Raw genomic sequence first — 18,080 nt, 5'->3', positions numbered from 1 at the left:
TCGTAGCTCTGACCAACACCTCCTTCAAATTTCCAAAACTAATAAATCCATAGGTAAAATTCTTTATAGCCACTCAGTTACCACTTCTTGGAACAAACTTCCTCTCCATATCGGATCAATTCAAAACTCTAGCACTGTCAAAATAGCTTTAAAGGAATATCTGTTTTTAACTCCTGGACCTGCCCCTGTAAAAATCTTACTTGAACACTGCCTCTGCCTCCCTTCTTCTCTGTCCCCTCTTTCTTTCATATATCCATCCTACCTGTATTTTATTTCTACTTCTCTTATTATTCCTGTATCTCCAAAAAGACTCCACTTTTTATTTTATTTTTCTACTACCTTATTTCTCTCCTCTGGTATAAATGACTCTTTTTTCTTATACTGCCATGTGTTTAACCTGATATTGTGTGACATAATCCTCTCTTCAACATATTGTGATCACATTTTGTACTTATGTTTCTTTTTTCTAACAATGTATAAGACATATCAGAATTCCTTATGTATAAGATATCTTTATTCCTTATATTTATATGCTTAAATATATACTTTTATAGTAACACTTTTTTTTTTTACTGGAGCTTTTCTCCTCTGGTCTATGCTGAATAAAAGGCATCTGCCCAGTCAGTCTAACCTGGTTAACAAATGGCAAATAAATAAATAAAATAATAAATAAATAGTAAGTGCATTGGCTGTTCTTAAAATATCTAAACTAGTGCTTGCCACAATGTAATTTGGTACTCTATTACATGCACCAGCTGCTCTCCCAGAGAACGAATTAGTACACTTCTCATCCCTATAGAATCTTCTCCATAGGCTGTCTGATGATTCGCTACTACTTTTTGATAACCCCAAACATTCCCAGAAGTAGTTGTCTCTAAATGTCCTATATATCTGGATAAGGTCTCCTGCTAAATATATATATATATTTGGGTTCACTTCTTAATTTAGAAATTCCAAAATCCTGAGGTTCAGAATATCGAATTCAGAACCTCGAGATCTTGGAATCTTGAAATTAAGAACCCCCTCCCCCAAAAAAGCAGTCAACACATCACAAAACATATTTTTGCAGGGGGGCAAGCCCCCTGCACACCCTCAGCTACTTAAATATACCAACTCTGAGATAACACTACAGCGAGGAAAAGGGAAATCTCCCGTTCCACGCTGTATGCCGATCTCCATTCAGGATTTCAAAGTTTTAAGCTTTGATGTTCTGAAGGGGACCCATATATATATATATATATATATATATATATATATGTGAGACTGTATAAGTTTGGATATTTTAGTCACAATAATTTAAATTTTCACATCCATGGATGCCTCGGTATATTTCTGCTGTACTCTTTCCAGTTTACTCATGCTTGTTTTCTTAAAAGGTTTCCATGTTGTTATTCAACACTGAAGTTAGGGTTTAATGTAACTAACAAACAATGACTTCATCATTTCTGATTTCCTAGATTTTATAAATGTTTTCGTACAACCTATAGTTCTATAACTATCATTAACCAACTAGTTGATATGAGTATATAGTTTCAATCACTGTGTGATGTATTAAATATTTGCCTTTCAGTCCATTTCTCCCAAATCTCATATGCTTAGTTTTTGATATATTAGTCATAGGCATATTATTCTCCTGTGCCGAAATGGTTAATTCAGTCATATTGTTTTGTAGACATGCCCTATCTGCAACACATGTAATCAAATTAACCATTTACAAGTAATCTGTATGCAGATGAAAAAGGCAGATCTAAAAGATACAATCTAACCAAGTATAGGTCTAGGACAAGACCCTTAATCAGTGGGGCACACTGACTGTAACCTCGAATTTCACCTGTCCATTTGCTTTATGATACCTGCCACATTCTGTTTGTAAGCCATACAGCTATCTATCTTATCAAGAGTATCTCAGTACCTAGATGCTTTAATTTATTGATCAGTGTTTTGTGTATGACCATTATCAAATGCTGAAGTTAAGTCTATATAAATTACATCACAACACAATTTTTCATTTATAGCTGTTACTATGTTGTTATAGAACATCATGCTAGAGGGATTATAGATCTGGTTTCAACATATGCATGCTGGTATATGGTTCTCAAGTCCAAGCCTTTCCAGTTCTGACAATAATTTATCCAAAATAACCTTCTCCATCATTCTTCTTCAACATGAATGTAAACTTATGGGTCTATATAATTGAGTTTGTCCTACTCCTGTTTAATAAGTGCACGTCTCCAGTCTTGAGGAATCTCCCCATATTCAAATGACCTACTGAGTTACAGATGTAATGGTACTGCAAATTCATGCTAAAGTGTTCTTAGCTCATTATTACTAATTCCATCTCCTCCCTGTGCTTTGTTTGGGTCTGGTTTGTGTAGCTCTTTTTCAATATAATAATATTGGCTGATTTCAGTATCTAAGGTTGCCTGGATGTTACTAAGAAAATGTGTCACCCCACTTTGCCACCATTGATATGCAGTGATCATGAGGTTATAAAGGTTAATTTGCTGCTGGGTAATTCTTCTAAACTGAAATCTAAACTAATGCACAGAAGATTAAATTCAGATTATATGGAAGCAAAACATCTGCTATGTAAAACTAAAAAAAAAATGTAAAAAACTGGAGAGATGCGTTCAGTGGAAAAACTACAGAAGGAATGTGGAAAGTTTTGAAAGAGAAATTGTTTGAGTGCAAAAAGTCAAAAAATGTTTAGCATCAGAATGTAGGCATACAATGTCAGGGGGGTATGTTTCCATAAGAACAAGATACCTGATCAAGGTGAGAGACAAAAATATAAGAAATGGAAAACATGTAGAATTACAACTTTGAAAACTGAAATAAACAAGCTAGACAAACAAATTAAGCATAGTGTGAGACAAAATCAAGACAAATTTGCAGAATTTTATATAAAGATATTGAGCATACTAGGAAACCATATTATAGATACATACGATGTGGAAGGAGTAAAGACATACACACTAATAAACTGTGTACATTCTAAAATTTATTCTCAGACACAATAGAGTATAGATATATTTATCTTATGCAAAACAGTTTGGCTCCACAAAGGGGGGGGGGTAATAAATTGTTCTAGTGATATAGAGGTAAGCTCAGACACTGTAATCAGATTAGATTATATTGAAAAAGAATTATGCAAATTGGATAAAAACAAAGCGTGGATAGAAGATGTAATTAGTAATAATGACCTGTGAACACTTCAGCAAGGACTTATAAGTACCATTATATCTATTATTTACTAGGCCGTATAAATATAGGGACATTTCTCAAGATTGGAGGACATCTACCTATGAGAATATTTGGGGTTATCAAAAAGTAGCAAAGAATCATCAGACAACCTATGTAGAAGATTATATAGGAATGAGAGGTATACTGATTGGTTCTATGAAACAATAGCTGATTCATGGAATAGACTACCGAATTACACTAAGCAAGCACTCGTTTAGATGTTTTAAGAACATCCTGGACACTTTTTATGGGAATAACTGTTTTGGTATATTGGCAGGCTAGAGGGGCATTATTGCCTCTGACTAAAATATTCTTATGTATGTATGTATGTATGTATGTATGTATAAGTGAAATAAATTCTGAGAAAACAAAGAAAAAACTAATCTGGATGGTATGGAATAACCAGGATGGGGGCAAACAAGTGGGGCACTTGGTGATGTATGCGAGGGGAGCATTGGAAAACAGTGGGGGTGCCATAGAGTCTTTCACCTATGGTATCATAGGCTGGCCATACCAACAATGAGGTGATGCTCCATATTTCTTTAGCCATTTTTAATCACCAGAGTCTAGTGTGATTTAATCTGTCCTGCTACTGTCTTCCACTTGACCAGCATAGTGGGCTATGAGCCCACACGGCAGATCCATACACCTACTTGAGATAAGCCTGACAAGGCTATGTGGGATATTTGGTAAATAGGCACTCACCAAAGAACCTCACTTCCATTTTTGGCTCCAGGGTAGAGCCCAGCATTCCAGCTTTGAGTGAGGGTCTCTAATTCCATAAATGAACTATCATCACAGTTAAAGTTTAGATTGGTCTTTGTTTTCCCCTCCTCTCAGATTATCTCACCAAATATGATCTAGCACAAAATTCCAGAAAATATATCTTCAAGATTCATAGGAGCATGTAAATCTGTCTGCTATAATACTGTCAAGTCTCCATGGAGGTCTCATGGAAGTCCATTGAACTGGTTTGAAAATAAACCATTTCCCCCAAGAAATGATGTCATGTATGTTATTAATAGTTAGTGTAGTAGCAGCAGTATCAGTTATACAGTAGCAGTAACCGCATCTGTCCTAGTATCATTAGGCTAAGTAGTACCACTAGCAGTAGTAACAACAACAGTAACAGTGTTAGTATTAACAGTAGTAGTAGGAACAACAACAGTATTATCATCAGTAGTGTTAGTAATAGCACTACTACAGCTGTACTAGTATCAATAGGATAAGTAGTACCACTAGAAGCAGTAGTAACAGCAACAGCAGTAATACTGTTTGTATTAATAGTAATGGTAGGAACAACAACGTTAGCATTAATAGTAGTAGAAGTAGTGGTAGTAATAGAAGCATCAACAGCAGTATCAATAGTTGTAGTAGCAGTAGCTGCAGCAACAGCAGCAGTAATAGTAGCATCAGTAGTAGTAGACTGGGAGGAATATAACCAGTTGTTGGCAGTCATAGTAGAACTGTAAAAAGTCTGTGGCCTATTGAAACTAAGCAGCTAATTAAAATTCTTCTTTTATATATCTATCTGTATACATATGTATATATATATATATATATATATATATATATATATATATATATATATATATGTGTGTGTGTGTGTGTGTGTGTGTGTGTATGCATATATATATATGTATATATACAGTGAATATAAAAAAGGTACACACCCCTGTTAAAATGCCAGGTTTTTGTGATATAAAAAATGAGACCACAATAAATAATTTCAAAACTTTTCCCACCTTTAATGTGACCTATAACCTGTACAATTCAATTTAAAAACAAACAAATCTGTTAGGGGAATGAATATAAAAAAAAAAAAAAAAAACGTCCATAAGCTGGTTACATAAGTTTGCACACTGTTAAACTAATACTTTGTTGAAGCACCTTTTGATTTGATTACAACATTCAATGTTCTTGGGTACACACCTGCCATCAATTAAAGAGACTCTGATTAACCCCAAATAAAGTTCAGCTGTCTTAGTAGGATTTTTCTGATGCTTACTTACTTGCCTGCTACAGCAAATGCCACAGTTCACAGAGAGTTTACAAAGCATCAAAGGGATCTCATTATTGAAAGGTATCAGTCAGGAGAAGGGTTCAAAAAAATTTCCACAGCATTGGATATACCATGGAACACAGTGAAGACAGTCATCAAAAAGTGGAGAAAATATGGGACAATAGTGATGTTGCAAAGAACGGGACATCCTTCCAAAACTGATGAAAAGACAAGATGAAAGCTGGTCAGGGAGGGGTGGGAGGTTGGCGTAATGATTAAGGTGGTTGCCTTACAGATACAAGGTGCAGGGTTTGATTCTCACATGGGATAACTGGCTAGGCTTAAAATGGTCCATAAGGGCCGTTAGTCTAGTACTAACCTATGAACCAAGAGACCTACAGCAACACTGAAGGAGCTGCAGGAATTTCTGGCAAGTATTGGTTGTGTACTACATGTGACAACATTTTCCCGTATTCCCCATATGTCTGGGCTATGGGGTAGGGTTGCAAGACAGAAGCCTTTTCTTACACAGAAAAACATCCAGGCCTGGCAAAATTTGCAAAACAATACATCAAGTCTCCCAAAAGCATGTTGGAAAATATGTTATGGTCTGATGAGACCAAGGTTAAACTTTTTGGCCACAGTTCCAGAAGGTATGTTTGGCACAGAAACAACACTTCACATCACCAAAAGAACACCATCCCCACGGTGAAGCATAGTGGTGGCAGTATCATGCATTTGGATTGCTTTTCTTTAGCGGGAACTGGGGCTTAGTCAAGGTGGAGGGAATTATGAACAGTTCCAAATACCAGTCACATTTGGCCTAAAACCATCAAGCATCTGCTAGAAAGCTGAAGATGAAGAGGAATTTCACCTTTCAACATGACAATGACCCCAAGCATACCTCCAAATCAGCAAAAGAATGGCTTCACCAGAAGAAAATTAAAGTTTTGGAATGGCCCAGCCAGAGCCCAGACCTAAATCCAATAGAAAATCTGTGGGGTGACCTGAAGAGGGCTGTGCACAAGAGATGCCCTCACAATCTGACAAATTTGGAGCACTTTTGCAAGGAAAGAGTGGGCAAATATTGCCAAGTCAAGATGTGCCATGCTGATAGACTCCTACCCAAGAAGACTGACTGCTGTAATTAAATCAAAAGGTGCTTTAACAAAGTATTAGTTTAAGGGTGTGCACACATATGCAACCAGCTTATTGTATGCTTTTTATTTTTTATATTTTTTTCCACTAACAGGTTGAATTGTACAGGTTATAGGTCACATTAAAGGTGGGAAAAGTTTGAAATTATTTATTGTGGTCTCATTTTTTATATCACAAAAACCTGGCATTTTAACAGGGGTGTGTACACTTTTTATATCCACTGTGTGTGTGTATACATATATATATATATATATATATATATATATATATATATATATATATATATATATGGGTTCCATACACTAGATCAAATTTTCACTAATTTGCAATAGTGCATGGAATGCTCACTGCAGCGAAAGTGCACTTAATTGAAAGTGCACTTATGCGAAGTTCAGTACAACGAACGGGTGTTGCACTGAACCTCCATGCAGTACTCACGGACCGTAGGGTTAGGGCACAGGTAATAATAAGGGGATAGCCCATAGGGCTATCCCCTTACCATGACCCGTGCCCTAACCCTAAGGTTCATGACGACTGCAGTGCAGTGAACGGCATACAATGTCCTCCACTATGGTGCAATAGTCACGAACCTTAGGGTTAGGGCATGGGTTAGGGTAAGGGGATAGCTTTACTAACTATCCCCTTACCCTAACCCATGCCCTAACCCTAAGGTCCGTGACTATCGCACCATAGTGGAGGACATAGCTTGTTTTTTATGTCCTCCACTGTGCTGCGGTGTTTTCGGTGAAGTGCACTTACGCAAAAGTTCACTTTCGTTAAAGTGAACTTTCGCAGAAGTGAGGCTTCCTATTACAAGTTTGAAGTAGTTCTTGTAATAGGAATCCATATATATATATATATATATATATATATATATATAGCATATGTTTCAGATGGCTAGAGTTACATATAAAATCCCCTTTTGTCTAATTTATACTTATTTTCTTTTTTTAGTAGTTTATCCTCCCTCAAAATTTCCTTTGACAACAAGACATAAATGGAAATAACATGGGCTGTCTTACATTGTTCCACTGTCTGCGTCTGTCTTTTTTTTAAGAATTCTAGAATCGATTCTGTTTATATGTTGCTAACAAGAGGCTGACTGAGTCAGCCAGAGTGTCTTCATGTCCTTTTGAAAGTGAACCTCAGCTAGTGTCATGCCATGAATTATGCTGAAGGCTCCCCAAAATAATGCATCCTCAGAGACAAGGATTAACATCTGGAGGAGCTAAACTACTTCACAAAGCAAATGCAGGCAAGTGTGAGTACTAGACAGCTTTCACAGACCTTTATTCCTCATTCTGCCACTTAGCCTGGAGCATACCACACTGTCACTGTTAAATCATTATTAAATCCCATCAGAGACCTGTCCTACCTGCTTAAAAAGTGCTGTAAAACATCTGTTTTCTATAGTAGACTAGCTAGATCTTGCTTTTGCTAATTCCTTTACTCCCTCAGCAAATCTGTATGTTTCCTTGTACAGTGCCTCACCTTGCTAAGCCATGTTTTTCTGCCAGGCTTTACACTCCACACCTTTTTCTTTGTTTGCAACATGTAAAACCGGTTTCTTTGCTGTTAAGTATCTTTAGGCTAACCAGCTTCCCCAGTGGCATGAAAAACACACAAAATCATAGTTTAGAACTATGCTAGAGATGTATTTGAGTAACACCTCTAACATTTGGGATAAAGGTGACAGAAGAGATTTGGTACTTGTACTTCGATCTGTAACACAAGGCATCTAGATGTATGTGTCAGGTACATGTATTTTTCTTCATATTTTTTGTGAGTTATTGCTGCTATCATATCTTTCATGGTTACAACTCTTTTTTGAACCCTGATCAGGCTCATGATAAGGAGGTGAACACTCTTACTGTTCAAATCACACTTAAACATCCAGCTGCTTGCTCAAGGAAACACTAACACAAATACTTTGTGTAACTGGCTACTCATATCCATTTCCATCCGGAGGAATGCTACACTATATTTCGCTGCAGCATATATATGCCCTTCTTCCACACTTCCCATGCTAAATACCAGCTAAATAACCAACTGTTTGAAATCACTTCCTCTGCAAATATTATCAGAAATTTCTTAATACTTGGAGACTTCAGTCTCAACAGGTTCCATCCCGTTCCAACGACATGAATACCTTTCTCATGCAATTCGCCATCACCCAGCTCACAACTCAGCTTACTAGACTTAACCTCAACACCTCTGATCATTCCCTTCTAGATTTTGGATTAACCAACAAATCCCCTCTTATCTCACGCATCGCCATCCACCCCACAATCTTTCAGTGACCACTGCCTTATCAGTTTCCATATCCATCGTCCATATGTAAATATGACCCTAAAACACATAACTTCCTTTAAGTAGATCACAGCCTAATATAAGCAAACTTAATTCCAAACTTTATTCATCTGGCTGGTCACCATTCCTGAAGTCAACAAACCCTAACACTGCTGCAAAACTTCTCACCTGTATACTAACTGACGTGCAAAACACCTTCTTCCTAGTAATTCAAAGACAATATAAACCGAAGATTAATATTTGGTTAACCTATGAGCTTAAAGTTCTTCTACAGCTCAGAGGCAAGGCATGGCAATCCTAGATAGCACTTCCCTCTACCATAAACAGACAGTGCTTCCACCAGCTATAAATCCTTTCCAAACAAGTAATACGCTGTCATAAAAGTCACCTGATAAATCATGCCTTTCCTCACTAATAAAATCACCCCAAAACTTCTCTTCTGGAAAGAGGTTCAACCATCTTAAAGGATGGAATAACCTTCCATCCATGAATTCCACATCATTTGCCTTTATAGAATAGTAATGGAGATACAATGTCAAAAGCCTTGGAGAGATCTAGAAATAATGCAGTGACTTTGATTTAGCTGTCTGCATGTTTGTTCTAGAACAGTGAGCAATGCTGATTCAGTACTGTGGTTGGGTCTACAACAATGTTGGGTACAGAATGTAAAATCTATTTTTTATGGAAGCATTTCTCCAGGGTGTTTGAAAGTGGTGTCAGAATAGCTATAACTCTGTAGTTGAATCATTATATAGAGATGTCACCTTTGTGATACAGAATTATATAAGGAGGTTTACATAATTTGGTTATGTAGAGGTAGACACTGGAATATTACACAGGATTGTAAAGGATGCTAGAAATGCTAGAGTTGTCAGCTTATGGGTAGATGAGAGGCAAGTGAGGTTAGTAATAATGTATACTGTATATATTAATAAATGCAGGTGTTATATGGGCATAAGATTCTAACTGTAATATAAGTGGAGATAGGAAAACAAATATTGGAGAATGATTGGATGGGAGAAAGGAAATTCACCCCAGGGATCACGTCAGTCACCCTGCTAGACAGGGGTCCAGGGAAGTAAATAGCGTGGGAAAAAATAGCCAGGGAATTGTTATGGCTAGGCTTGTATAGGCCCTAGGGCCGATAGCCTAGCACCAACCTATGAACCTATGATATTAGAAAACAGAAACCATGCAATTGGCTGGTTTATAGACTGGATGTTCTAGGGGGTATACATATACAAGTGCTGATTGAACAAGGCAAACAGATTTTATATAATGAAAGGGTGCAAAAGTGAAGAGATGGGAAATTATGTCAAGTTTATCTAACCATAAAGCCATGGTGAGTGAATTGGTATAGAAACAGTGAAATTCAGATGAGTAAGGGGATTAAAAATTAAGTGGGTAGATTTGGAGGGAACAGTGGCTTTGGCACTAGCCATTTGCCTGTGTTAGACCCTCTTGTAAGATGTTAGCATTTTGGGGGGATTCAATGACTGCTCCCAGTTTGCAATCACCTGTGAATGTGGTCAGCTTGAGCCTGTGACATTGACCTTGGCCTCCGAGAAGTAGATGCCAAAGAGGAGTGGGCTGATCATGAAACCCTGAGGGACTCCACTGGTGACCGGCCTCTTTGTGGAGGTGGGCTCACCAGTCTTAACTTCCTGGGTTCTATCTGTGAGAAAGTCATCTATCCAGTATGTTATATAGAAGTGAATGCCTAATTACATGTTTATTAACAATGTTCAAGCGGTGTATTGAATCCAATGCTTTAGCCAGGGACAGGCCAAGGTAGGCAGTATGCATCATTTTACCCTCATCCAGTGCCTTGGTGACCATCTCAAAGAAGTTCACCGGATTCAATAGACATGACCTTCCTTTCACCAAGCCAAACTGGGATGGGTCCAGTGGCTGAAGGTCTCCCATGTCTTTGTTGATAATTTCCATGATAATTCTTTCCACAGCTATGCATATAAGACTAGTCAGACTAACGGGTCTGTAGTTCCTGGAATCTGTTGTTGGTCCACCACTGGGAAGAGGGATGACCACTGTAGTCTTTTGTTCTTGTGGAACGAAGCCTGTTTTGAAACTATAGTTAAATACTAACTCCAGTGGCCATGATAGGTCTCATTTTGCAGTATTCAGGAGGCATCCCAGGATATTCTCAGGACCTACTGAGGCTGTATTCTCATCACAGCCAGAACGTGCTCACTATTTATAGTTGGTGGGGTTATGTTTGAAGTTATTTCTTGGGGGTGGATGGGGGTGAGTAAAGGGTAAAGTTGGAAGTGAATCTGCCAGCCAGCAGATTTGCTTTATCACCTAGCTCAGTGAATGTGGCATCATTAACTACCAGTTCAGCACACTGCTGTGTGCTGCCTTTGAGATTTCTGACATAGCTAAAGAAAGGCTTATGGTTATTTTTTGCCTGGAAGGCTGTCATGACCTTAACATTGGCTTTATTGGATTTAATTAGCCCTGTTAGCTGCCTGTTTAATTTGATGAGAGAGTCCTTATCTTTACAGGTGTTACACTTCCCAATTGTAGTCATGATTTTTTTTTCCTTTTCCTGTATACCCTGTTTAATGAAGAACTACACCCACATGTCAATCTTTTGTTTCCAAAAAGTGGTTTTCCTTCCCCTACACCCACATGTCAATCTTTTGTTTCCAAAAAGTGGTTTTCCTTCCCCATAATTCAACACTACAACCAATGCATACAGAAAAAGCATAATTTAATAATTATTCCATTTGTTTTATGTATGAACCTATTTCTGTTTGCCTTTCTTTCCTGTATTTGTCTCATCGTCTGTTACATCATGAAGGCTATACTAAGAGGGGCAGATTAATTAGATTAGATCACTTATTCTAGATACAGAGCCATTAAGAAAACAATGGCTCTTAAACAATAGCATTTAATGTGTCTTATCAGTCAAAGATTGCAAGCGATAAAGGGTACCCTGGAGTCTGAACAAAATCAAGGCTCTCAAGCTTAGTTTTCAGTTGAAAAAAAAAACCTCACACTTAGTTTATTTATCTATTTAAAATTTAGTTGTCTTTCCCTTTAATCAAATTCTGAGTGCCACAAAGAAAAACAATATTCTCATCTTACTCTTCTTATTTGCTATCAGTATTTGATTTTTCATTTTTATGCGGTAGTTTCTGTAAATATGCATGCTCCTTCTGGTATTTTGTTACAGCATTTTTGCATTGCATACAGAGTTTTGTTGACATGTCAATGATTTGGAGACCAAAGTATAACATTAAAGACTTTAATTCCATCCAGCCACAACCCTTTTTCCATTTTTGCACATGGGGTTGAGGTACCACTTCAACAGTGACAATCATCTAAAGCCAAGGTTCACACCACAGAGTGGCTAGCCCTGTTGCAGTTGTTCTTTCATACCATTCACTCACACACACACATTCATGCCTATGGCAAATTTAGAGTATTCAATCCACCTACTGGATGTCTTTGGAATGTAGGAGGAAACCAGAGTACCCAGAGAAATCCCACATGAACTCAGGGAGGACATGCAGACTCCACAGCCAAGAATTGAACCAGAGAACCTCTTCCTGTGAGGTGACAATGCTATCTGCTGTGCTACTGTGCTACCCTTGCTACAGAATATTAATGCAACACAAACCATGTCAGCCCAAGTAGCAGCTATTAATCACAGGGATCAGATTTCACAAACTTCAGCACTGAACTACAGTTGCTACTTTGAAAAGAACAAGTAACTCACTTATATTTTCAAGCCTGTCATTCAAACATTCCTTAAATTGCTGTAGCAGAGATGGCCACTAATGCAAATCAAAGGAAGCAAAGTAATTAAAATGCAGATTGATGCTGACATTCAAGTAGGCAGTTGTACTGTTGTAAGCTGTTGAGAGAGAACACCACAGTTAAGGATCCTCAGTTCCTCACATGTCTGTCCCTCTAAAGTGACATCAGCAAAGTGAAGGCATTGACTGTATAACAAAATCATGCAACCCATGGCAACCCCCTTTCAGGGCATTTTGGGTATTACAAATTTGAATTTAATAATAACTACTTACTTTGATACAGAGACATTAATAATGCAGAAAAATTCAAGATATGCTGAAAAACACACATACACACACACACACACATATATATATATATATATATATATATATATTTTTTTTTTTTCATTTTTTTCTGTGCCGTTCTCATTTAATTAGAGATTCCACCAGGCTGATTTGTTTGTGGAGTTAGTTTTGGGCTTACTTCTGGTAGGTACAACAGCCTCTATGCAGCAATTGATATGGTTGTACACAGTGTCTGTGAACAATTCTGTACAGGCTGCCATGTTCTCTGAGTTTGGAGGGGCTTTGAATTTTGATAAACTATCACTTAATAAAAGGTAGTTTGCCTTGGAATACCTCCTAACTTTTACTGGGTTTACTGGAGTTACTGAGCTGATTTTGATTTCAACAGAGACAACTTTGTCTGGACCTTACCAAGGAAAATGTGACATGTGAAGGTGCAGCATTCTCCCATAATTGTGAGTACAAGGTCCTCTAGTGGGTCTATGCACTAACTAGTCAAGGGTGTTTGGTTTTTACAAAGCCCGGAAATCTCTGTACCCGCAGATTTGAGTTCATATAGGATTCCCAGTTTATACAGAGGTAATTAAAGTCCCCCATGAGTAAGGTGTTAGGTTGGATGGCAAGTGTTTCCAGTAGGTCTAAGTATGTGCTATGAGTTTAATGGGACACAGAGAGTGACTTATAGCTTGCAACGATATGGTACAGGATAGTATCTTTAGTGACCTGCACAAGGATAAATTCCAGCACTTCATCTTGTTCAACCAACCTAGAGGTATGTTTGTTATTGATCTATGCTGAGACCCAACCACCTTTGATCTCTGTCTGTGCAGCTACTTTTCTAAAGGTGTGTAAGACACTGAAACCTTGCAATGCCTGTGCATTCACTGCAGCTTTAAACCACATTTCAGTAACTGCACAGATGTCTATATTCCCCTGGGTGAGGAAGGCTCGGAGGGAGTGTGTTTTTTTTGTTTAGGCTCCTGGAAAAAAAGCAGTAACATCATGAGGTTTAGCTGAGTTGATTTTTCTATATCGGTAGGTTTGCCAAATTGGCATTGCCTGAAAAAGGCTCTGTGGAGAGGATAAAGTTTTAACTACTATTTGAAAGCCTAAAGGGGAAAGGTGCAGACTATCCTTGGCAATGCAATGTGGTTTGTTAACCACATCTTCCCATGCTGACAGATATTGGATCCCCTTAGAGTGGTGCCAGAAACTCAGCCAGTTGTTAAAAGCAATCATCTTTTGTTAGTATTGTGACATCATCCTTGGTGAAGGTAATGTGTTGCTCAATGCCAAGCTCATAACAGCCTGAGACACACAGTCACAGAGATCTATAATGTCTTTTTTCATATAGTCTAGGGAGGTACACCTCAAGTCATTTACACCTGCATGGACTATGATGGAATCATACTGGTTCCTATGGTGCAGTGACTTGAGTGCATGTTTAATTAGACAGATCCAGGCTCCACACAGGCAACTAACTGTTCTCTTCTCCTTGTTCAGCCTAGTTAGAGGGACATTAGTATGTCTCCATTACTAGAGTCCTGTGAAGTGTGTTTGCTTGCCTTGTGGGATTTTTATTTGTGGCTCCACTGAGTGGCTATATGTGTTTTAAAGATGACAAAGTGCCTCACAATCCAAAGAAAGAAGAAGGGAATGGTTGTTGAACCAGACAGATGGTGCAAGTGGCAGACGGGAATGTGGTAACTTTGCTGACTAGTGGCTGTCTTAGGTAAAATCGTGCCTAAGATGAAGGGCACCATGACACCCCCGATGGCCACTGTTTCACCCCCACATTCCTGAGTGTTCCCCTAGTTTCCATATCAAGGTTTCCCCATTTTTCAGATTACAGTTTTCTATTTTTTTCTCACATTTTGCTTCACTCTTTAGATTTTTCCTGCTCCATTACAACAGACCCTAACTAAGTCGAACTGTCCTGTAATAACATTGGAGGAAATAATTGAATTAACCAGGGGTTCTGGGGGCTTCTTGGCTCCCATAAGTTATGGGGTTCTGGAAGTTCTGAGATACAGTTTAGGATTTTTTTCAACCTTTTGACTGAACGACTGTCTGAATAAGAAACATAAGCATGTACATAAATTCAGTCTTATTTTTTTCCTCCAGATAAGTTGTAACTGACAAAATTGCAGTTCAGAATAACCAAGGAGACAAATGGTTTTAAGGATACATAAACCATATCTGGGAATAATGCCTGCCTCCCTACCCACCTCAAAAAATAGTGACCTTCTATGTATTTGTCTTGTGTAGATTGGAACTAAGGCTCCAAAGGCCTCAGTCTTATATTTTCAAGAGGCTGCTCTCAAACAAATATGTAGCATGCCTCCACACCCATATCCCCCAAATGAAAACCACTTTCTATGTACTGCTTTGAAGTCAGACTAGGACAAAACTGAGAGAACAAACAGAATATCATAACATATTTCAAGCTATTGCTGTCAGATGTGTGTAACAACATGCTTCCTTACCTATGCCCCCCCGAAAAAAAAGATAACCACCTGTATATACATCTGATGTTTGATTGTCAAGAAAGTGATATGATCAGATCATTTATTTCAAGTTGTTGTTCTTAATAGTACTCTGCCCCTAGACAAATCAAACTGAACTTCTGTGCACACCTCTGAGGTTTGTAAAGAAATAATGCCAACATAATGACTGGATGTTCTGTGATGTATTTTGCAACTTATTTTTGAAAGATAATGAATTGCTAACGTTTTTACTGCTATCCAGAAGTGTTATGTATGTGTTTGTGAATATTGTGTGTGACCAGTTTGTGATACATTTTGATATATTTTTTGCACATATGCAAACAGACACACACACACACACACACACACACACACACACACACACACACACACACACACACTGACAATGCCTCTGAAAGCCAGGTGTATCACAAGTCATACTGATTTTTCACACAAGCACAGACATATCGACATCGGTCATGATAAGCCAGTTCTATCACAAGATGCACTGATTGTTTCACACAGACATACTAATGCTGCCTCTGACAAGCTATACATATCACAAGATGCATAAAACATGCACACGTTGCACACTTACCTACAGGAAAATTTGGAATAAAACCTCTTCACCTACATCATGTCTTTGACATGTTCGAATAAACCAGAACACATGGATAAACACACACTGACATAGCAAGGGTATGCAGACTACACAGAAAAGCAGCTATAGATAAGACATTTATTGGAGATGTGCACTGTGAGATGGGGACACTATTCACTGCCTTACTGTGCTACTGATCATTTCTTTCACACACATCCTGCTTCTACCAGCCACCAAAGATAGACACTTATCATTTACAGTACGTGTGCTTGTGATAGAAATTGTAAGAAATTATGGCTAACTAGTCGCTTTTAAATATACTGCAGCCCCCTCACCCCAAATCACACACACACACACACACACACACACACACACACACACACACACACACACACACACACATAGCCGGCCTTAGGCATAGGCCAACTAGGCAGCCGCCTAGGGCGCCGCTGTAGCAGGGGCACTTTTTCAGTGTTTATTTGGTGTAAGTAGACCAGGATGGGGGCACCAGGTCGTGTGGTGGGGGCGCCGTGGAGCCCTTTTGCCTAGGGCACCAGTCGACCTAAGGCCACTCTGACACACACACACACACACACACACACACACACACACACACACACACACACACACACACACACACACACATAAACCCAAACACACACACACACACACACACACACACATAAACCATAACAATACTTGTTTTCCACTGATTTTTAGCTTATATTTTCTTTGGTACTACTCCTGCTTCACCAGATAATTGGCTGCTGTTTAACAGTGATCGACAACAGCAGAAGTAAGTCACTTGTATTCATGGATGACCACCATACCCATCAATTACCTCCACATTACTGTGTACATCTCAAATGCCAGGCACATAATTAATGGTCAGAATAATAAAGTATTTCATACTACTTCGCACAAATGACATAGATCAGCGATGGTTACAGTCAGTTACTGATATCCACAAATGGATGTCACTCACTCAACACTTATAACCACTTCTGTGTGCACTTCAGACATCTGAGTGCGATAGAGAATGATGGCCATGTACTGCATTTCAGCTTTGTTCCACACAAACAAATATTGCAAGTTGCTTCAAAAAACCCCAGTAATTCTGCAAAGCTATAATAGTGAGCAAACAGCATTTAGTCATTTCTCCCATGTACATCCTCAGCAATTATAGCTAATTTGTCTGTGTAGCTATCAGATGTTTGAATCTGATGAAATAAGAAAGAAAAATCACTCTCTCAACTTCTTAGTGAAAAAAAAAAAGAGGGACAAAGCTAAAACCACTCAGGAAATAAAGGACTGAAATCAGGGACCAATCTTAAATATTGCTCATACATACTTGTAGAGTTGATAGAATAGCAGGTTTGAAAGTAATCCCTGTTCGGAAGGATAGAAAGTCAGAAATTCAAATGCCTATTATTATTTAGTGACTACAACCATTTACAAGACACCAGAGAACCATACATTTACAGGGGAACAAAAGAAAAATGTGAAATAAATTCAGGGAGTTTCATTACTATTTTCAGTTTTTAGATATTACTCAGTTTACTTAAAAGGTTAATGCAAAAAACAGGCTTTGTAAGTTTTCTGAGCAATAAGTAATATGAAACTAATCTTTGACATTATTGATTGACTGCAATCCTTAGCAATCTACCAGAAAAAATTAAATGTTTGACAAAGGACAAAACAGAAATATGAATCAATATTAGGCATGCTCTACAAAATTATACACATAGGAATGGGAACACTCTGTGAAATGAAGGACCACTGGCAGGTTTTCTGTTTGCCCTGCAAATGTGTCCACTGGACACATATCTATTTGCCTGTTAAAAATTAAAAAAGAAAGAAAACCAACTTACTTTATGTTATCACTGTTAACTACTGATGGACTTTCTACTTCTTGCTATGCAAGGATAGCATTTGGCTAAGGTCATTTTTCTGCCTTTTATTTATCATTTTTGTATTTTTAAGTAAAGAAACCAACAAATAAATGAATAAAAGAAAGACAGAGAAAGAAAGAAATACAAAATGGGACCCCTACATGAGCAGTGCCTTAGGCTACCTCCTAGGGCACCTTTCAGTAAGGCCAACCATGTATTTGAGAAATAATTCAGGAAAGGAAAGACGGACTGATGTTTAAAAGATGAAGAAAGGGTGGTTGAAGTAAGACAGGAATGAATTATGAAAGAGATATG

Source organism: Protopterus annectens, chromosome 6.part1, assembly GCF_019279795.1.
Source record: "Protopterus annectens isolate FY-2018-M chromosome 6.part1, PAN1.0, whole genome shotgun sequence".
Classification (NCBI taxonomy): domain Eukaryota; kingdom Metazoa; phylum Chordata; order Ceratodontiformes; family Protopteridae; genus Protopterus; species Protopterus annectens.
This window is presented reverse-complemented; position numbering follows the sequence as displayed.